The sequence below is a fragment of the Hemitrygon akajei genome, chromosome 8 (genome assembly GCF_048418815.1).
Source record: "Hemitrygon akajei chromosome 8, sHemAka1.3, whole genome shotgun sequence".
NCBI lineage: Eukaryota > Metazoa > Chordata > Chondrichthyes > Myliobatiformes > Dasyatidae > Hemitrygon > Hemitrygon akajei.
Window position 1 is genome coordinate 163,143,947 of NC_133131.1, and position 23,109 is coordinate 163,167,055.

The window sequence follows — 23,109 nt, forward strand, 5'->3', positions numbered from 1 at the left end:
TTATGGAATACACCAGAGTTATTGAACTGGTATAGAATCTTGTAGATCATTGTTAAATTAACTGAGGTTTTTAGGATTTGGGGTGGGGGACAATCAACTAGGTGTGCTGATATGAGGAGCCTCTCTCTTGAAAACAGACTGGGCTACTAAAAGTTGAAATGGTTTAGTTGATCTTCCAACAGCTGGGGTAACTCATGCCTGGGTATAGAACTCCAAATAAATAAAAGAGCAATTAAAAATAATTACCTTTGTGACTACTAATTCCCAGCAACAGATGCCAAGAGGTGAAGGTTTTTTTTTTTGGGGGGTGGGACCTTGAGGTTGTGCCTGGGCTCATTTTCCCGGCATGTCTTTGTGCAAATATATATCTCAGCACCGTCAGTTTAAGGAAAGAATCTGGTAACCAGGGCCCAAATTAGAGTCAGAAGAACTAAAGGAAATCCTAGTTAGGTCAAGCTAGCCTCCATGCTGTTTTTTTCACATCTTAAGGTGTGTAAAAAATAAAAGAAGGGATAGAGAGAGAGAGATAGAGAATGGAGACATGGAGGATGGATGGTAGAGGGAGAGGGGGAAGACCGAGAAAGAAGTTATACCTCATGGTGGTCATCCACTTTGTGCTTCTCTAAGATTGTCACACATTATAGCTTACACCCTGTATCTTATTCATGCTGAAAATGTGCTGCACTAGTAGAGGTGGCTTCCTTCAAATGAAATAATACTTCTTGTATTATCAACAACAGTGAAAGAGGCCATTTGGCCCAGTTTATCTATGTTGGCTCTCGGAGCAATCCCATCAATTCTATTTCTGTACATATTTCTTTGTAAGCTAGGGAATAAAACTATGAGGAGCATAGAAAGGATGAATGAACACAGTCTTTTGCCCAAAGAGGGGCAATTGAGAACTAGAGGACATAAATTTAGGGTCAAATGGGAGAGATTTAAAAGGAACATTAAGGGCAATTTTTTCTCCCAGAAGGTGATCAATATATGGAATGAGTGGTTTTGGGCTCCTTATCTAAGAAAGGATGCACTGACATTGGAGAGAGCTCAAAGCAGGTTCACAAAAATGATTCCAGAATTGAAAAGCTTGTCATATGAAGAGCGTTTGATGTTTCTGGGCCTGCACTCACTAGAATTCAGAAGAATTGAAACCTCATTGAAACCTATCGAGTGTTGAAAGGCCTTGATAGAATGGATGTAGATGGGATGATTCCTATGGTGGGGGAGTCTAAGACCAGTGGACACTGCCCCAGAATAGAGGAGTGTCCATTTAGAATGAAGATGAGGAGGAATTCCTTTAGATAGATAGATAGATAGATAGATAGATAGATAGATACTTTATTCATCCCCATGGGGAAATTCAACTTTTTTTTCCAATGTCCCATACACTTGTTGTAGCAAAACTAATTACATACAATACTTAACTCAGTAAAAAATATGATATGCATCTAAATCACTATCTCAAAAAGCATTAATAATAGCTTTTAAAAAGTTCTTAAGTCCTGGTGGTTGAATTGTAAAGCCTAATGGCATTGGGGAGTATTGACCTCTTCATCCTGTCTGAGGAGCATTGCATCGATAGTAACCTGTCGCTGAAACTGCTTCTCTGTCTCTGGATGGTGCTATGTAGAGGATGTTCAGAGTTTTCCATAATTGACCGTAGCCTACTCAGCGCCCTTCGCTCAGCTACCGATGTTAAACTCTCCAGTACTTTGCCCACGACAGAGCCCAGAGAATGTTCTTTAGCCAGAGAATGTTGAATCTGTGGAATTCTTTGCCACGTGCAGCTATGGAGGCCAATTCACTGGGTATATTTAAGGCAGAAGTTGATAGATTCTTGATTGGTCAGGGCATGAAGGGATACAGGGAGAAGGCAAGAGATTGGGTCTGAGAAGGAAAATGGACCAGCCATGATGAAATGGTGGAGCAAACTCGATGGGCCAAATGGCCTAATTATGCTCCTGTGTCTTATGGTCTTATGAGCTGCCAAGGGAAGTGGTTGAGGTGGGTACATTAACAACATTTAAATGACACTTTGACACCTTCTTGGATCAGAAAGACATGAACCAAAAGTAAGCAAATGGGACTGGCTTAGGCAGGAATTTTGGTCGGAGTGGAGCCTTTGGAGTAAAAGGCCTGCTTCCCTGCTGTATAATCCGGAACATGCTCTCTTCTCATTACTGTCATCAGGCAGGAGGTACAGGAGCCTGAAGACACATACTGAATATTTTAGGAACAGCTTCTTTCCATCTGCCATCAGATTTCTAACCAAGAGCCCTGAACACCTCTTCACCCACTTTTCGACCATTTAGTTATTTACTTCTGTAAACTTCACAACATATGTCAGTGGTAATAAACCTAATTCTGATTCTAATCAGGAATGATTAATTGTCTGATGCAGAATCCATTTGCTTTCTGATTGGCGCTGGCAGGCGGTGCATCACCAACGTGCATGGGTTGGCCAACCAAATTTAGGAGGAGGGGAGAATGCAGGGCTGAGCGTGGGAGACGTGCTCCACAGAGAGTGTTTCTGTTACTTTGCTTCAGGTAAGACTCTGCCTGTGGAAATGGATTTATTACAGCGCCAAGGGAGCCTATTCAGCTCATCAGACCGGTTAGTTCTAGCAGAGCACTCATCCATCCCATTCCCCGAGAACTTATCCTCTCACACATCCTTACCAATTCCTTTTTTTCTTAATCCTCTCTCCTTCCCAATGGAGTAATTTATAGTAATCAATTAACCTGGCAGATACTCCTAGAGTTCTATTCAAAAGAGCAGGCCATTTCTTTGGATGCTGTAGGAGCCAAGCCATGTGCTCTGTGTTACATGTTTATAATGTTAACTAGCCACATGAGTAGGAGTGTGGTAAAAGTGAAGGAATAAGTCACATATTCATGCTTATTTTGTGGTGGTTTGTAGCTTGGGACCACAGAGGTCAAGTCATTGCTGACTGCTCAATAATTTCTGGCACCTGCCTCCCCTTTCTGTTGAGATGGTCTATGCACTGGTATCTTTTATAATCCCATGACTCTCACAGCTATCTGGACTATACCTCTTGTAAAAATGCCATCCCCTTCTCTCAGTTCCTACATCTCCACCACATCTGCTCTCAGAGTGAGGCTTTTCATTCCAGAACTACTGAGATATCCTCTTTCTTTAAAAAAGGGCCTTCCCTTCCTCCACCATCAATGTTTCCCTCACCCATTTCTCTTCCATTTTGCAGGTTTACCTTCACCCCATCCTCCCAACACCACACCAGGAGTAGGCTTCCTCTTGTCCTCACCTACCGCCCCACTAATCTCCACGTCCAGCACACACAGTAATTATCCATACCTTCTGCCATCTCCAACAGGTTCCCTCAACCCCACTTTTCACAGAGATCGCTCCCTATGTGACTCTTTTGTCCATTCATCCCTCCCCACTGATCTCATTCTTGGCACTTATCCTTACAAGTGGAACAAGGACTACACCTGTCCCTACACCTCCTCCTTTACTACCATTCAGGGCCCCAATCAGTCCTTCCAGGTGAGGCAATCCTTCACCTGCAAGACTGTTGGGGTCATCCATTGTATCTAGTGCCCCTGGTGTGGCATCCTGTATATCAGTGAGACCTGACATAGATTGAGAGACTGCTTCACCCGGCACCTTTGCTCCATCCACCACAAAAAGCGGGATCTCCCGGTAGCCATCCATTTCAATTCTACTTCCCATTCCCATTCCGACATGTCAGTCCATGGCCTCCTCTACTGTCGTGATGAGGCCACCCTCAGGTTAGAGGCACAACATCTTGTATTCCATCTGGGTGGCATCTAACCTGATGGCATGAACATCGATTTCTTGAACTTCCAGTAGTTGCCTCCCCCACTCTCCCTTTCTATTCCCCATTCCTATTTCTTCTCTCACCTTATCTCATTACTTGCCCATCACCTCCATCTCCTGCTCCTCCCCCTTCCCTTTCTTCCACGGCCTTCTATCCTCTCCAATGAGATTCCCTCTTCTCCAGCCCTTTATCTCTTTCACCAATCAACTTCTCAGCTCTTTACTTCACCCCCCCCCTTCCTGGTTTCACCTCTCACCTGCCACCTTGTACTTCTCTCTCCCCTCACCCCCCTCCCACCTTCTTACTCTGACCTCCCTTCCTTTCCAGTCGTGTTGAAGGGTCTTGGCCCAAAACATTGACTGTTTACTCTTTTCCATTGATGCTGCCTGGCCTGCTGGGTTCCTCCAGCATCTTGTGTTTGTTGCTAACACTCGATAATGCTTAATTGTATGTCCGCTAATTGCTGATAAAGGATGGGAATGGGGAATTCGACTCTGGAGCAATCATTGGAGGTGTGGGCGTGTCAACTCCGTGGGTTCGCGGGCTGGCGGCAAATGTTTTGATCCTGGATAAATTTTGCTGCTACAGATGCCTTAATCAAACTTTAATCTTCATTTAACATCACATGTCGAACATAGAACAGTACAGCAAAGTACAAACCACTTGGTCCATGAAGTTGTGGTGACCAAAGTAAACTCACTCAAAGATGAATCTAACTACTCCTTCCCACATAGCCCTCCATTTTTCTATCATCAATGTGTCTATATAAGATTCCATTAAATGCACCCAATGGATCTGCCTCTACTACTACATCCAGCAGTGTGATTTAGGCAACTGACATTTTCTGTGTAAAACAACTTACCCCTGAGACCTGCCCTAAATGTTTTGGGAACAAGGCCGGACATTGCAGTTGAGAGGGATAATGAATCAGCCATGCTTGAATGGTGGGGAAGACATGATGGACTGTATGGCCTATTTCTTCTCCTATGTCTTGGTCGTATGGTTACGGAGTTAGGGAGGGGTGATAACTGTTTAAAGGGAACACAGAAACTGAATCTCTACTGAGTTTAAATGGACTGTGGGAGCATGGGAATAGTGTCCCTGCGAGTTTAAAAGGAATGTGTGATCCGCAGTTTCAGTGAGTTTCAAGTGAGAGTGGGAACAGGGTCGTGAGTGTAGCAACCAGATCCCAGTTTAAAGTGAGTGTGGACACCAATTCCCAGTGAGTTTAAAGTGAGTATGGACACCAATTCCCAGTGAGTTGAAAGAGAGTGTGGGAACCGGGCTCCAGTGTTTTTCAAGTTTGTGTGGGAACCTGTTCCCGGAGAGTTTAAAGTGAGTGTGGTACAGGGGTCCCTGTGATTTTAAAGTCAGTGTGGGAAATGGGGTCCAAGTGAGTTAACAGTGAGTGTGGAAACCAGACACCATGAGTTTAAAGTGAGTGTGGGAATGGGTTCTCAGTGAGTTTTGGAACTGGGTCCCTGTCAGTTTAAAGTAAGTGTGGGAACAGGGTACCTGTGAGATTAAACGGAGTGTGTGAACAGGGTCTCTGTGAGTTTAAAGTGAGCGTGGGAACCGGTTTCCAGTTAGTTTAAAGTGAGTGTGCAAACAAGTTCCCAATGAGATTAAAGTGAGTGTCAAAACTGGGGTCCCAGTAAGTTTAAAGTGATTGTGGGAATGGAACCCGAGTGAGTTTAAAGTGAGTGTGGGAATGGAACCCCAGTCAGTTTAAAGTGATTGTGGGAACGGAACCCGAGTGAGTTTAAAGTTTGTGTGGGAACATAAGAAATAGGAGCAGGAGCAGCCCATCTCGATGCGCCAGATGATCTACCATTCAATAAGATCATGGCTGATTTGGCCATGGACCCATCTCCACCTACCTGCCTTTCCCCCATAACCCTTAATTCCCCTACTATGCAAAAATCTAGTCAACTTGGTCTTAAATATATTTACTGAGGTAGCCTCCACTGTTTCACTGGGCAGAGAATTCCACAGATTCACCACTCTGGGAAAAGCAGTTCCTCCTCATCTCCGTCCCAAATCTACTCCCCTGAATCTTGAGGCTATGTCCCCTAGTTCTAGTCTCACCTACCAGTGTAAACAACTTTCCTGACTCCATCTTATCTGTCCTTTTCATAATTTTATATGTTTCTATATGATCTCCTCTCATCCTTCTGAATTCCAGCAAGTACAGTCCCAGGCAACTCAATCCTCATAGTCTAATCCCCTCATCTCTGGAATCAACCTGGTGAGTCTCCTCTGCACCACCTCCAGAGCCAGTATATCCTTAAGTAAGGAGACCAGGACTGCATGCAGTACTCCAGGCGCAGCCTCACCAGTACCCTGGATAGTTGCAGTGTAACCCCCCTGCTCTTAAACTCAATCCCTCTGGCAATGAATGTCAACATTCCATTTGCCTTCTTGATAGCCTGCTGCACTTGCAAACCTACCTTTTGTAATTCATGTACAAGATTCCCAAGTCCTTCTGCACAGCAGCATGCTGCAAATTTTTACCATTTAAATAATAACCTAATCTTTCCTTCCAAAGTGAATGATCTCGCATTTACCAACATTGTATTCCATCTGCCACATCCTTCCCCACTACTTAATCTATCTCTGTAGACTCTCCGTATCCTTGGCACTATTTGCTTTTCCACTCAATTTAGTGTCAACAGCAAACTTAGATACACTACACTCAGTCTCCTCTTCCAGACCGTTAATGTGTATCGTGAACAGTTGCGGGCCCAGCACCGACCCCTGCGACACACCGCTCACCACTGATTGCCAACCAGAGAAACACCCATGTGTCCCAACTTGCTGCCTTCCATTAGTTAACCAATCCTCTATTCCTGCGAATACATCACCCAACTCTATGCATCCTTATCTTATGGATGTCTTTTATGTGGCTCCTTATCGGACAGCTGAAAATCCAAGTAAAGTCTATCTGTACCCCTCTACCCACTGTGCTTGTTATATCCTCAAATAACTCCAGTAAGTTTGTCAAACAGGACCTGCCTTTGCTGAATCCATGTTGCGTCTGTCTGATGGATCCATTTCTTTCCAGATGCCTTGCCATTTCTTCTTCAATGATAGTTTCAAGCATTTTCCCAACTATGGATGCTAAATTAACTGGTATAACTACCTGCCTTTTGCCTTCGTCCTTTTTGAACTAGATCCTAGTCACTGTAAACGGAGTATGGAAACCCGGTCCCAGTGATTTTAAAGTGAGTATGAGTCTTAGTGAGTTTAAAGCAAGTATGGGAACGCGGTACTTGTTAGTTGAAAAGTTGCATGGGAATCCCGTTGCAGTGTGGTTGAAGTGAGTGTGAGAATCAGGTCCCAGTGAGTGTGGGAACTGAAGCTCAGTAAGTTTAAAGTGAGTGTGAGAAATGGAATCCCAGTGACTTTACAGTGAATGTGGGAACTGGGTCCTAGAGAATTTAAAGTGGGTTGGGAATGGGACCCCAGGGAGTTTAAAGTGAGTGTGGGAACAGGGTCCCAGTGAGTTTAAAGTAAATATATGAACGCGATCCCAGTGAGATGAAAGTTATTGTGGGAACAGAGTCCCAGTGAGTTTAAAGTTATTGTGGGAAGCTGGACCCAGTGAGATTAAAGTGAGTGTGGGAACAATGTCCCAGTGAGTTTAAAGTGTCTGTGGGAACCAGTTTCCAGTGACTGTGGGAACAGTGTCCCCGTGAGCTTAGAGGCTTTGTAGGAACCGGCTCCAGGTGAGTTTAAAGTGAGTGTTAGAACAGTCATTGCACGGTGTTTAAAGGGATTGTCAGAACAGCAGTCCCAGTGAGTTTAAAGCGAGTGTGGACACCAATTCCCAGTGAGTTTAAAGTGAGTTTGGGAACTAGGTCCCAGTGAGTGTGGGAACCAGTTCCCAGTGAGTTTAAAGTGAGTGTGGACACCAATTCCCAGTGAGTTTAAAGTGAGTATGGACACCAATTCCCAGTGAGTTGAAAGTGAGTGTGGGAACCGGGCTCCAGTGTTTTTCAAGTGAGTGTGGGAACTGAGATCCCAGTGATTTCAAAGTGAGTGTTGGAACGAGATCCCAGTGAGTTAACTGTGAATGTGGGACCAGAGTCCAGTGAGTATAACATGAGTGTGGTAACCAGCTCCCAGTGACTTTCAAGTGAATGTGGGAGCAGGATGCCAGTGAGTTTAAAGTGAGTGTGGGAACTTGGTCCCAGTGACATTAAAATGGGTGTGGGAGCCAGTTCCCAGTGAGTGTGAGAACAGGGTCACTGTGAGCTTAATGGCTTTGTGGCAACCAGCTCCAAGTGAGCTTGAAGTGGGGGTTGAAACAGTGGCCACAGTCAGTTTAAAGTGTGTATGGGAACAGTTTCCCAGCGTATTTGAAGGGATTGTAGGAACAGTGGTCCCAGTGCATTTAAAGTGAGTGTGGGAACCTGGTCCATGTGAGTTTAAAGAGATTGTGGGAACAGTGGTTCCACTGAGTTTAAAGTGAGTGTGGGAACTGGGTCCATGCAAGTTTTCACTAAGTGTGGGAAATGGGTTTCCAGCGAGTTTAAAGTGAGAGTGGGAAACAGTTGTCTGTGAATTTAAAGTGAGTGTGGGAAGCAGGTCCCAGTGACTTTAAAGTGAGCGTTGGAAACTGGATCCCAGTAAATTTAAAGGGAATTTGGCTACCATTTTCAGTGAGTATAGTGTGAGTGTAGGAACAAGGGCCCAGAGAATTTAAAGAGAGTGTTAGAATGGGATCCCTGTGCCTTTAAAGTGAGTGTGGAAACAGGGTCCTTGTTAGTTTAAAAGTCGTGTGGGAACTGAGTGGCAGAGAGTTTAAGCTTAGTGTGGAACTGGGTCCCAGCAAGTGTGGGATCCAGTTCCCACTGAGTTTAAAATGAGCGTGGGAACCAGTTCCAATTGAGTGTAGGAATCTGGTCCCAGTGAGTTTAAAGTGAGTGTGGAAAACAGGATCCCAGTGAGTTTAAAGTGAGTGTGGGAACAGGGATCCAGTGAGTTGAAAGTGAGTGTGGGGACAGGGATTCAGTGAGTTGAAAGTGAGTGTGGGGACAGGGATCCAGTGAGTTTAAAGTGAGTGTGGGGACAGGGATCCAGTGAGTTTAAAGTGAGTGTCGGAACCTGGTCCCAGTGGGTTTAAAGTGAGTGTGGGAACAGGGATCCAGTGAGTTGAAAGTGAGTGTGGGGACAGGGATCCAGTGAGTTGAAAGTGAGTGTGGGGACAGGGATCCAGTGAGTTTAAAGTGAGTGTCGGAACCTGGTCCCAGTGGGTTTAAAGTGAATGTGGGATCCAGTTCCCAGTGAATTTAAAGTGTGCGTGGGAACAGAGTGCCAGTGAGTTTGAAGTGAGTATGAGAAGAGGGACCCATTGAGTTTAAAGTCACTGTGTGAACCAGTTTCCAGTGCATTTATAGTGAGTCTGGGAACTGGAATCCCAGTGATTTTAAAGATAGTGAGGGAACTGGATCCCAGTAGGTTTTAAATGACTGTTGGAACGGGTTCCCAATGAGTTTAAAATGAGTGTTGGAACGGGATTGCTGTGAGTTTAAAAGAAAGTTCAGAACCACGTTCCAGTGAGTATAATATGAGTGTGGGAATTTGGATCCCAGTGAGTTTCTAAACCGGTTCCCAGTGTGTTTAAAGTGAGTGTGGGAATCGGTCGCAGTGAGTTTAAAGCGATTGTGAAAAAACCGGTCCCAATGAGTTTAAAGTGGGTGTGGGAGTGGGTCTGTGTGAGTCTAAAGGGAGAGTGTGAGCTGGGTAAAGGGAGTGAAAGTGAGATTAACTCGAGTCTGGAAACAGGGTCCCAGTAAGTGTTGGAACGGGATTCTGGTGATTTTAAAGTGAGTGTGGGAACTGGGATCGCATTCGGTTTACACTGAGTGTGGGAACAGGGTCCCAGTAAGTTTAAAGCGAGTGTTGAAATGGGTTCCCAATGAGTTTAAAGTGACTGCTGGAACTGGATTGCGGTGAGTTTGGAGGGAGTTTGCGAACCGGTTCCCAGTGATTTTAAAGTGAGTGTGGGAAGCCGGTTGCAATGAGTTTAAAGGGAGTGTGGAAACAGTGTCCCAGTGATTTTAATGAGAGTGTGGGAACTGGGACTCAGTGAGTGTAAAGGGAGTGTGGGAACTTGGATCGCAGTGACTTTGCAGTGAGTGTGGGAACCAGTTCCCTGCGAGTTTAAAGTGAGTCTTGTAACGGGATCTCCGTGAGTTCAAAGTGACTGTGAGAAAATCGGTCACAGTGAGTGAGTGTGGGAAGCGGGTCCCAGTGAGGTTAAAGTGAGTCTGGGTACAGAGTCCCAGTGAGTTTAAAATGAGGATGCGGACCGTGTCCCAGTGAGTTTAAAATGAGGATGCGGACCGTGTCCCAGTGAGTTTAAAGTAGGTGTGGGAAGCGCGTGCAGTGAATTTAAAGTGAATGTGGCAATCTGGTCCTGGTGATTTTAACGTGTGCGTTGGAACGGGAACTCCGTGTTTGCCGACACCTGGTCCAAGTGACTGTGGGAAAGAGTTTAAAATGAGTGTGGCATCTGTGGTCCCAGTGAGTTTGGGACAGGTACTCAGTGAGTTAAAAGTGAGTTTCTGAACAGGGTGCCAATGAGTGTGAGTGAGTGTGGCATCTGTGGTCCCAGTGAGTTTAAAGTGAGTGTGGGAACCAAGTTCCCGTGAGTTTAACGTGAGTGTGGGAATAGGGTGCCAGTGAGTTTACAGTGGGATTGGAACCAGGTCCCACTGTGTTTAAAGTGAGTGTGGGAACAGAGTGACGGTGAGTTTAGCGTGACTGTGAGAAAATCGGTCCCAGAGAGTTTAAAGTTAGTGTGTTAAACGGGACTTTGTGAGTTTAAAGCGAGTGAGGGAACCTGGTCACAGTGAGATTATAGTGAGTCTGGCTGCAGGGTCCCAGTGAGTTTAATATTTGGGTGGGAACAGGGTCGCAGTTAGTTTAAAGTGAGTGTGGGAACCGCGTCACAATGATTTTAAAGTGAGTCTGGTTAAACGGGGCTCAGTAAGGTTAAAGTGAGTGTGGGGACCGGGTCCCAGCGCGTTTAATGTGAGTGTGGGAACGGGAACCCCGTGATGTTAAAATGAGTATCGGAATCTAGTCCCAGTGTGTTTAAAGAGATTATGGGAACCGGTCCCAGAGAGCATAAATTCAATATGAGAACAGGGTCCAGTGAGTTTAAAGTGGTTGTGGGAACAGGGTCCCAATGTGTTTTTAGTGAGTTTGTAAACCCTTTCCCAGTGTGTTTACAGTAAGTGTGGGAAGCCGGTCGCAGTGATTTTAAAGGGAGCGTGGAAACAGGGTCCTTTTTAAGATTAAAAGTAGTGTGGGAACCGCGTTCTATTGAATTAAAGTAAGTGTAGGAACCCAGTCCCACTGTGTTTAAAGTGAGTGTGGGAACAGGGTGACAGGTGTTCAAAGGGATTGTGAGAAATTCAGTCCCAGTTTAACGGGGGTGTGGGAAGCGGGTCTCTGTGAGTTTAACGGGGGTGTGGGAAGCGGGTCTCTGTGAGTTTAACGGGGGTGTGGGATCCTGGTCACAATGAGATTAAAGTGAGTCTGGGAACAGGGACCCCGTGAGATTAAAGTGACTGTTGGAAGCTGGATCCAGTGAGTATGGGAACACGTCCCGGTGGGTTTAATGTGCGTGTGGGAACAGGGTCCTAGTGAGTTTAAAGTGGGTGTGGCAACTGGGATCGCATTCAGTTTAAAAAGTGAGTGTAAAGTGAGTGAGTGAGGGAAATGGGACTCAGTGAGTTGAAAGTGAGTGTGGGAAAAGGGTTCGTTTGGGTTTACAGAGTCTGTGACGACCAGCTCCCAGTGAGTTTAAATTGAGTCTTAACAGGAACGGGATCCCCGTGAGTTTAGGAACAGGGTCCCTAGTGAGTTTTAAGTGAGTGTGGGGACAGGGGCCCAATGATTTTAAAATGAGTGTGGGAACCGGGTCCTAGTGAGGTTAAAGCGAGTTTGCGAAACGGTTTCAGTGTGTTCAAAGTGAATTTAGGAACCCGGTCGCAGAGTGAGTTTAAAGGGAGTGTGGAAACGGGGTCCTAGTGAATTTAGAGTGAGTGTTGGAACGGGTTCTCAGTGAGTTTAAAGCGAGTGTGGGAAACCGGTCATAATGAATTTCAAGAGAGTGTGGGAACAGTGGCCCAGTTAGTTTATAGTGAGTGTAGAAACAGAGTACTTGTTAGTTTAAAAGTAGTGTGGGTTTGCCGTGCAGTGAGTTTAAAGTGTGTGTGGGAAGCAGATCCCAGTGATTTTAATGTGAGTGTGGGAACTGGGACTTAGTAAGTGTAAAGCGCGTGTGGGAACTGGGATCCCAGTGAGTTTAAAGTGATTGTGGGAACAAGGATCAAGTGAATTTAAAATGAATGTTAGAGCTGGATTCCCGGTGAGTTTAATGTGAGTGTGAGAACAGGGTCCAGTGAGTTTAAAGTAAGTGTTCCAATGAGATCCTGGTGATTTTAAAGTGAGTGTGGAAACCGAGTCCCAGTAATAACAAAATAAGTGTTGAAACGAGTTCCCCGTGAGTTTCAAGGGAGTTTGGAAACCGCATCCCAGTGAATTACAGTGAGTGTTGGAATTTTGGATACCAGTGAAATTAAAGTGAGTCTGGTCAAAGAACACTGAGGCTGTCTACAAGAAGGGTCAGAGCCGTCTCTATTTCCTGAGGAGACTGAGGTCCTTTAACATCTGCCGGACGATGCTGAGGATATTCTACGAATCTGTGGTGGCCAGTTCTATCGTGTTTGCTGTTGTGTGCTGGGACAGGAGGCTGAGGGTAGCAGACACCAACGGAATCAACAAACTCATTCGTAAGGCCAGTGATGTTGTGGGGGTGGAACTGGACTCTCTGACAGTAGTGTCTGAAAAGAGGATGCTGTCCAAGTTGCTCGCTATCTTGGGCAATGACTCCCATTCACTCCATAATGTACTGGTTAGGCACAGGAGTACATTCAGCCAGAGACTCATTCCACCGAGATGCAAAACTGAGCGTCATAGGAAGTCATTCCTTCCTGTGGCCATCAAACTTTACAACTCCTCCCTCGGAGTGTCAGACACCCTGAGCCAATAGGCTGGTCCTGGACTTATTAACACTTGGAATAATTTACTTATTATTGTTTAATTATTTATGATTTTGTATTGCTATATTTCTTCATTATTCTTGGTTGATGCGGCTGTAATGAAACCCAATTTCCCTCGGGATCAATAAAGTATGTCTGTCTGTCTGTCTGGATCCAAATCTCAGTGAGTTTAAAGTGAGTGTGGGAGCAGGGACCCAATGGGTTTACAGCGAGTGTGGGTACAGAGACCCAATAGGTTTACAGTGAGTGTGGGTACAGGCTCCCGATGGGTTTACAGTGAGTGTGGGAACAGGGACACAATGGGTTTACGGTGACTGTGGGTACAGGGACCCAATGGGTTTACAATGAGTGTGAGTACAGGCTCCCGATGGGTTTACAGCGCGTGTGGGAACAGGGACCCAATGGGTTTACAATGAGTGTGGGAACAGGGACCCAATGGGTTTACAGCGAGTGTGGGAACAGGGACCCAATAGGTTTACGGTGACTGTGAGTACAGGGACCCAATAGGTTTACAGTGAGTGTGGGAACAGACTCCCAATGGGTTTACAGTAAGTGTGGGAACAGGGACCCAATAGGTTTACAGTGAGTGGGGGAACAGACTCCCAATGGGTTTACAATGAGTGGGGGAACAGACTCCCAATGGGTTTACAATGAGTGGGGGTACAGGCTCCCGATGGGTTTACAATGAATGTGGGAACAGGGACCCAATAGGTTTACAGTGAGTGTGAGAACAGGGACCCAATAGGTTTACAGTGAGTGTGGGAACAGGGACCCAATAGGTTTACAGTGAGTGTGGGAACAGGGACCCAATAGGTTTACAGTGAGTGTGGGAACAGGGACCCAATGGGTTTACAGTGAGTGTGGGTACAGGGACCCAATAGGTTTACAGTGAGTGTGGGTACAGGGACCCAATGGGTTTACAGTGAGTGTGGGAACAGGGACTCAATAGGTTTACAGTGAGTGTGGGAACAGGGACCCAATGGGTTTACAGTGAGTGTGGGTACAGGGACCCAATAGGTTTACAGTGAGTGTGGGAACAGGGACCCAATAGGTTTACAGTGAGTGTGGGAACAGGGACCCAATGGGTTTACAGTGAGTGTGGGTACAGGGACCCAATGGGTTTACAATGAGTGTGGGAACAGGGACCCAATAGGTTTACAGTGAGTGTGGGAACAGCCTCCCAATTGGTTTACAGTGAGTGTGGGAACAGGGACCCAATAGGTTTACAGTGAGTGTGGGAACAGCCTCCCAATTGGTTTACAGTGAGTGTGGGAACAGGGACCCAATGGGTTTACAATGAGTGTGGGAACAGGGACCCAATAGGTTTACAGTGAGTGTGGGTACAGGGGCCCAATATGTTTACAGTGAGTGTGGGAACAGCCTCCCAATTGGTTTACTGTGAGTGTTGGAACAGGGACCCAATGGGTTTACAGTGAGTGGGGGAACAGACTCCCAATGGGTTTACAATGAGTGGGGGTACAGGCTCCCGATGGGTTTACTGTGAGTGTTGGAACAGGGACCCAAGAGGTTTACGGTGTCTGTGGGTACAGGGACCCAATGGGTTTACGGCGAGTGTGAGAACAGGGACCCAATAGGTTTACAGTGACTGTGGGTACAGGGACCCAATGGGTTTACGGCGAGTGTGGGAACAGGGACCCAATGGGTTTACGGCGAGTGTGGGAACAGGGACCCAATGCGTTTAAAGTGAGTGTGGGAACAGGGACCCAATGGGTTTACGGTGACTGTGGGAACAGGGACCCAATGGGTTTACAGCAAGTGTGGGTACAGGGACCCAATGGGTTTACAGCGAGTGTGGGTACAGGCTCCCGATGGGTTTACAGTGAGTGTGGGTACAGGGACCCAATGGCTTTACAGTGAGTGTGGGAACAGGGACCCAATGGGTTTACGGTGACTGTGGGTACAGGCTCCCAATGGGTTTACAGCAAGTGTGGGTACAGGGACCCAATGGGTTTACAATGAGTGTGGGAACAGGGACCCAATGGGTTTACAGCGAGTGTGGGTACAGGGACCCAATGGGTTTACAGTGAGTGTGGGTACAGGGACCCAATGGGTTTACAGTGAGTGGGGGAACAGACTCCCAATGGGTTTACAATGAGTGTGGGTACAGGGACCCAATGGGTTTACAATGAGTGTGGGAACAGGGACCCAATGGGTTTACAATGAGTGTGGGAACAGGGACCCAATGGGTTTACAATGAGTGTGGGTACAGGGACCCAATGGGTTTACAATGAGTGTGGGTACAGGGACCCAATAGGTTTACAGTGAGTGTGGGAACAGGGACCCAATGGGTTTACGGTGACTGTGGGTACAGGCTCCCGATGGGTTTACAGCAAGTGTGGGTACAGGGACCCAATGGGTTTACAATGAGTGTGGGAACAGGGACCCAATGGGTTTACGGTGACTGTGGGTACAGGCTCCCGATGGGTTTACAGCAAGTGTGGGTACAGGGACCCAATGGGTTTACAGCGCGTGTGGGAACAGGGACCCAATGGGTTTACAGCGAGTGTGGGAACAGACTCCCGATGGGTTTACAGTGAGTGTGGGAACAGGGACCCAATGGGTTTACAGCGAGTGTGGGAACAGGGACCCAATGGGTTTACAGCGAGTGTGGGAACAGGGACCCAATAGGTTTACGGTGACTGTGAGTACAGGGACCCAATGGGTTTACAGCGCGTGTGGGAACAGGGACCCAATGGGTTTACAGCGAGTGTGGGAACAGACTCCCGATGGGTTTACAGTGAGTGTGGGAACAGGGACCCAATGGGTTTACAGCGAGTGTGGGAACAGGGACCCAATGGGTTTACAGCGAGTGTGGGAACAGGGACCCAATAGGTTTACGGTGACTGTGAGTACAGGGACCCAATGGGTTTACGGCGAGTGTGGGAACAGGGACCCAATGCGTTTAAAGTGAGTGTGGGAACAGGCTCCTGATGGGTTTAAATTGTGTGTGGGAAATGGGATCCTGTTGAGTTTAAAGGGATCATGGGAACAGTGTCATAGGGAGTTTAAAGAGAGCGTGGCATGTGGGATCACAATGTGATTATAGTGAGTGTGGGAACGGGGTTCCCATCGATTTTATAGGGACTGTGAGAAGCAGTTCGCTGTGTGTCTAAAGTGAGTTTTGAGCAGGATCCCAGTGAGTTTAAAGTGAGTGTGGGAACTAGGTTCCAGTGAGTTTCAAGTGAGTGTGGGAACCAGGTCCCAGTGAGTTTAAAGTGAGTGTGGGAACCAGGTCCCCATGAGTTTAAAGTGAGTGTGGGAACTAGGTCCCAGTGCATTTAAAGAAGGTGTGGGAACTGGATCACTAGAGTGTGAGTAAGGAGCTGGTGGTGGACCTGAGGAGGGCTAAGGCACTGGTGACCTCTGTTTCCATCCAAGTGGGTCAGTGTGGACATAGTGGAGGATTACAAATACCTGGGGATACGAATGGACAATAAACTGGACTGGTCAAAGAACACTGAGGCTGTCTACAAGAAGGGTCAGAGCCGTCTCTATTTCCTGAGGAGACTGAGGTCCTTTAACATCTGCCGAACGATGCTGAGGATGTTCTACGAGGCTGTGGTGGCCAGTGCTATCATGTTTGCTGTTATGTGCTGGGGCATCAGGCTGAGGGTAGCAGACACCTACAGAATCAACAAACTCATTCGTAAGGCCAGTGATGCTGTGGGGGTGGAACTGGACTCTCTGACGGTGGTGTCTGAAAAGAGGATGCTGTCCAAGTTGCATGCCATCTTGGACAATGTCTCCCATCCACTCCATAATGTACTGGTTAGGCACAGGAGTACATTCAGCCAGAGACTCATTCCACCGAGATGTAACACTGAGCGTCATAGGAAGTCATTCCTACCTGTGACAATCAAACTTTACAACTCCTCCCTCGGAGTGTCAGACACCCTGAGCCAATAGGCTGGTCCTGGACTAATTTCCACTTGGCATGATTAACTTAATATTATTTAATTATTTATGGTTTATATTGCTATATTTCTTCACTATTCTTGGTTGGTGCGGCTGTAACGAAAACCAATTTCCCTCAGGATCAATAAAGTATGTCTGTCTGTCTGGAACTGGATCCCAGTAGTTTAAAGTGAGTGTGGGAACCAGGTGCCAGTGAGTTTATGACGGGTGTGGGAACCAGGTCTCTGCAAGTTTAAGATGGGTCTGGTAACCGGGTCTCTGCGAGTTTAAGATGAGTGTGGGAACCGGGTCTCTGCGAGTTTAAGATGGGTGTGGGAACCGGGTCTCTGTGAGTTTAAGATGAGTGTGGGAACCGGGTCTCTGTGCGTTTAAGATGAGTGTGGGAACCGGGTCTCTGTGAGTTTTAGATGGGTGTGGGAACCGGGTCTCTGTGAGTTTAAGATGAGTGTGGGACCGGGTCTCTGCGAGTTATAGATGGGTGTGGGAACCGGGTCTCTGTGAGTTATAGATGAGTGTGAGAACCGGGTCTCTGTGAGTTTTAGATGGGTGTGGGAATCGGGTGCCAGTGAGTTTATGACGGGTGTGGGAACCAGGTCTCTGCAAGTTTAAGATGAGTGTGGGAACCGGGTCTCTGTGAGTTATAGATGAGTGTGAGAACCGGGTCTCTGTGAGTTTTAGATGGGTGTGGGAATCGGGTGCCAGTGAGTTATAGATGAGTGTGGGAACTGGGTCTCTGCGAGTTTAAGATGAGTGTGGGAACCGGGTCTCTGTGAGTTTAAGATGAGTGTGGGAACCGGGTCTCTGTGAGTTTAAGATGGGTGTGGGAACCGGGTCTCTGTGAGTTTTAGATGGGTGTGGGAACCGGGTCTCTGTGAGTTTAAGATGAGTGTGGGAACCGGGTCTCTGTGCGTTTAAGATGAGTGTGGGAACCGGGTCTTTGTGAGTTTAAGATGGGTGTGGGAACTGGGTCTCTGTGAGTTTTAGATGGGTGTGGGAACCGGGTCTCTGTGAGTTTAAGATGAGTGTGGGAACCGGGTCTCTGTGAGTTTTAGATGGGTGTGGGAACCGGGTCTCTGTGAGTTTAAGATGGGTGTGGGAACCGGGTCTCTGTGAGTTTTAGATGGGTGTGGGAACCGGGTCTCTGTGAGTTTAAGATGGGTGTGGGAACCGGGTCTCTGTGAGTTTTAGATGGGTGTGGGAACCGGGTCTCTATGAGTTTTAGATGAGTGTGGGAACCGGGTCTCTGCGAGTTTAAAATGGGTGTGGGAACCGGGTCTCTGTGAGTTTTAGATGGGTGTGGGAACCGGGTCTCTGTGAGTTTAAGATGAGTGTGGGACCGGGTCTCTGCGAGTTTAAGATGGGTGTGGGAACCGGGTCTCTGTGAGTTATAGATGAGTGTGGGAACCGGGTCTCTGTGAGTTTTAGATGGGTGTGGGAACCGGGTCTCTGTGAATTTAAGATGAGTGTGGGAACCGGGTCTCTGTGAGTTTAAGATGAGTGTGGGAACCGGGTCTCTGTGAGTTTTAGATGGGTGTGGGAACCGGGTCTCTGTGAGTTTTAGATGGGTGTGGGAACCGGGTCTCTGTGAGTTTAAGATGAGTGTGGGAACCGGGTCTCTGCGAGTTTAAGATGGGTGTGGGAACCGGGTCTCTGTGAGTTATAGATGGGTGTGGGAACCGGGTCTCTGTGAGTTTAAGATGGGTGTGGGAACCGGGTCTCTGTGAGTTTTAGATGGGTGTGGGAACCGGGTCTCTATGAGTTTTAGATGAGTGTGGGAACCGGGTCTCTGCGAGTTTAAAATGGGTGTGGGAACCGGGTCTCTGTGAGTTTTAGATGGGTGTGGGAACCGGGTCTCTGTGAGTTTAAGATGAGTGTGGGACCGGGTCTCTGCGAGTTTAAGATGGGTGTGGGAACCGGGTCTCTGTGAGTTATAGATGAGTGTGAGAACCGGGTCTCTGTGAGTTTTAGATGGGTGTGGGAACTGGGTCTCTGTGAGTTTTAGATGGGTGTGGGAACCGGGTCTCTGTGAGTTTTAGATGGGTGTGGGAACCGGGTCTCTGTGAATTTAAGATGAGTGTGGGAACCGGGTCTCTGTGAGTTTAAGATGAGTGTGGGAACCGGGTCTCTGTGAGTTTTAGATGGGTGTGGGAACCGGGTCTCTGTGAGTTTACGATGAGTGTGGGAACCGGGTCTCTGCGAGTTTAAGATGGGTGTGGGAACCGGGTCTCTGTGAGTTATAGATGGGTGTGGGAACCGGGTCTCTGTGAGTTTAAGATGGGTGTGGGAACCTTGCTCATAGGCGATTGAAAGGGTACAGCAAACATCGTCAGGTGAATGAGGTACCGAAATTCCGCATTTACTTTGGACAACGAGTTCTCCAAGTTTTATCAGGTATTTGCATTTGCACATTTTCTGTTTATGTTTGAAATTATATTTTATTATGTTTTTTCTCTGCTATGCTTAAGTCCTGATTGAACATCACCTCCTTACTGAGTCTTGCTTGATCCCATTATCTGGAATAAGATGAAAGGCTCCTGCAATTATTCTTAATACGTTTACTGTTCCAGCACACACCCAGTGCCAGAAGTTTAAAATTAAGATGATAAACACTGGGATAAATTAATATTAGAGGTAATGAATATAGCTGAGTTCTGTGCTCCTGGGTAAAGAGTTCTCTTTCTATATCATGGCACAAATTGAAATCAGAGATGTACTCTGATGCCTGATAGCAATTATCTTGCTTCCCTATCTCAGTAACCACAAGACCTTGAGACATATGAGCAGAATTTGGCCATTCAGCCCATCAAGTCTGCTCCGCCAATCAATTAAGGCTGATTTATTATGCCTCTCAGCAGTATTCTTCTGCCGTCTTCCCGTACCATTTGACGCTCTTACTAATTATGGACGTATCAACCCCTGCTTTAAACTTACGCAATGACTTGGCCTCCACAGCCATCTGTGGCATATGTTTCAGCATGGGTTAGATGGGCCGAATAGCCTCTCTCTCTCTCTGCTGTAGTGCTCTATGACTTTATTGGATCCATGAAGAAATGGAAGAATGAGGGGGATCTCATTAAAATATATTGAATATTGAAAGGCCTAGATCGAGTGGAGGTGGAGAGGTTGTTTCTTATAGTGGAGGAGTTTAGGATCAGAGGGCACATCCTCAAAATAGAGGGGCATGCATTTAGAAAAGAGATGAGGAGGACTTTTTTAGCCGGAGGGTGTTGAATCTCCAGAATTCATTGCCACAGATGGCTGTGGAGGCCACATCATTGGGTATGTTTGAAGCAAGAATTGATAGGTCCTTGATTAGTAAGAGTGTCAGAGGTATTGGGAAGAAGGCAGGAATATGTGGTTGAGAGGGATAATTAATCAGTCATGATGGAATAGTGCAGTGGACTCGATGGGCTGAATGGCCTAATTCTGCTCCTATGTCTTATGGCCTTATGTCTTACTCTAAGGTCATTCTAACCCTTCCTTCTCACATAGCTCACCATTTTTCTTTCAATTATTTGCCTACCTAAATGTCTCTAAAATGTTCCTAATGTATCTTATTGTGAGGAAAGCTGAGGGAATCTTCAGGTTCTCCGTCACCCCCCATCTAGGGCATATACCAGAAGTGCTGCCTTCACAGAGCACTCAGCATTGTCAATAACCCCTCCCATCTGACACACAATCTCATTATCCTCCTTACATTAGGCAGATGATCCACAGTATAAGAACAAGGGTCGTTAGGCTGGGGAACAGTTTCTTCATCCAGTCCTCCAGCCTTCCAAACACCCTGCTATCAGCCGATACACAATATTTCTGATGGAGCTAGTAGCATTATATTTAACTATATGTCAATTTGTAAATCTACGGGATATTTTATTATCTGTTAATATTATTGTGTTGGTATTATTTTATGTGCTGTATGTGATTTATGTAGGAGTTTTGAGGATCGTTCTTTAGTTGTATACATGTGTATGGTTGAATGACAATAAAACTGAGCTTTAACTTGCCTGTCCCAGCAACCCTAGCTGGTGGTAAATTAATTACAAATATATTAAATCTATATTAAATATATTAGATCTTAAAACAAATAAATAAAAGTTATTGCCTTACTGTGTAATACTAAAGAAAAATGTGATGGGACATTAATAACATCCAATAGTTTAGAAGAGCTGCCGATGGACATGCCAGATTAGAGGAGTTAAGTTTTTTCACACAGCTGACTTGCACAATTACAACGGGAATGCCCCCAGACCATCTGCAGTTCTTCAATCATTCAAGGTCACTGAGGGACTCTAAAACCACTCTTCTCCAAGACCTCTTTGTCACCCCAACACCATCCATCGGGTGAGACTCAATCACTCCAGATTTAGGGCAAAACACTTGCCCTGGGCACTGAGGGGTGCGGTAAAATACAGGGACCTGGGAATTAAGATCCATAATTCCTTGAAAGCAGCATCACAGGTAGAGAGGCCTGTTGGCCTTCATAAATCAGGGCATTCGCTAGAGAATTTTGAATGTTATGTAGAAGCTGTATGAAGTGTCAACGAGGCCAAATTTGGAATATCGTGCAGTTTGGTCACCAATCCGCAGGGAAGATATCAGTAAGATTGAAAGAGTACAGAGAAAATTTACAAGGATGTTGCCAGGACTTGTGGGACTGAGTTATAGGAAAAGGTTGAAGGGATTAGGACTTTATTCCTTGGAGTGCAGGAGAATGAGGGGAGGATTGATAGAGGTGTTCAAAATGATGAGGGGTAGAGATAGCAAACAGGCTTTTCCCACTGAGGTTTAGTGAAACTAGAACTAGAGGTCATATTTTTGGGGGAAAGGTGGAATATTTGAGGGGAATCTGAGGGGGAATTTCTTCACTCTGAGGGTGGTGTGAGGAGGTCTTTTGTTATAAATACCTCTGTTCTGGAGAAAAGTTTACCACAATTTACTAAACCCCCTCACCATTTTGCATCAGGCTCACCCCTGTGCTATTCCCTTATCGATACCATGAAATCTCTCTCCACACAACTGGTGATCTATTTTGCCCAAAGAAGTCAATTTTCTCTGAATTTTGTATATTTGAAGCATTCAATAAGATACTACGTTTTGTCAAAACCAATTAATTCCGAATGTGTTGAAGCTGGTGTGGAGTGTTTTGCATTACAAGGATGCTGTGACGATCGTACTGTTTAACTTCCAATGGGCACTGTGACTGGTGTAACAGTCCCACCACAGAGTCTGTCCAGCAGCCCAATCACCAAACTGTAAACCCACACATTCCACCGAACAATTCATTTGCGCTGAGAACCAGTTGTGCCAGGAAGTTTAAGCTACACAATTAACAGCCAGGCATAAGACAACATATCGATCAGACGAGATTGCATTAACTACCATGGCTGGAATGCACTGGGGCATTGCTTCATCAGTCCAACCCAACTCCCCCGTGAAGCTCCGGATGCAAGTAATCTTCACAGCCACAATATTTATTAAACCAGTTTGCTGTAGTAAGTAGATCCAGGGAGTGGACCATCAACCACTTCACAAAAAGACTGAACCCATTTGGTTATTTTTTCACCCTGTTGGTGTTTAAAGGCTGGAATCCACCATCAGGGATACAGTAGGAGCAGATTCAAAAGGGAGCTGGATAACTATCTGAGTCATATAGAGTTATATAGCACAGAAACAGGCCTTTCAGCCATAAGACATAGGACCAGAAGCAGGGCTTTTGGCCCATTGACTCTGCTCTGCCAATCCATCATAACTGATTTATTATTCCTCTCAATCTCATTCTCCTGCCTTCTCCCTGTACCCTTTGACACTCTTACTAATCAAGAACCTATCAACCTCTGCTTTAAATATATCCAATGACTTGGCCACCACAGCTGTCTGTGGCAATGAATTCCACAGATTCACCACACTCTGGCTAAAGAAATTCCTCCTCACCTCTATCCTTCTATTCTGAGATTGTGCCCTCTGGCCCCCAAACTCCCCCACTATACGATGCATGCTCTGCACATTCTACTGGACTCCAGCGAGTACAGGCCCAGAGCCATCAACACTTTCATACCTGGAATCATTCACGTAAACCTTCTCTGGACCTGCCCCAATACTAGCACATCTTTTCTTAAGATAAGGGGCCCAAAATTGTTCACAATACTTCAAATATGGTCTGACCAATGACTTATAAAGCCCCAGCGATACATCCTTGCCTTTATATCCTAGCCTTCCCGAAATGAATGCTAACATTGCATTTGCCTTCTTTACCACCAACTCAATCTGCAAAT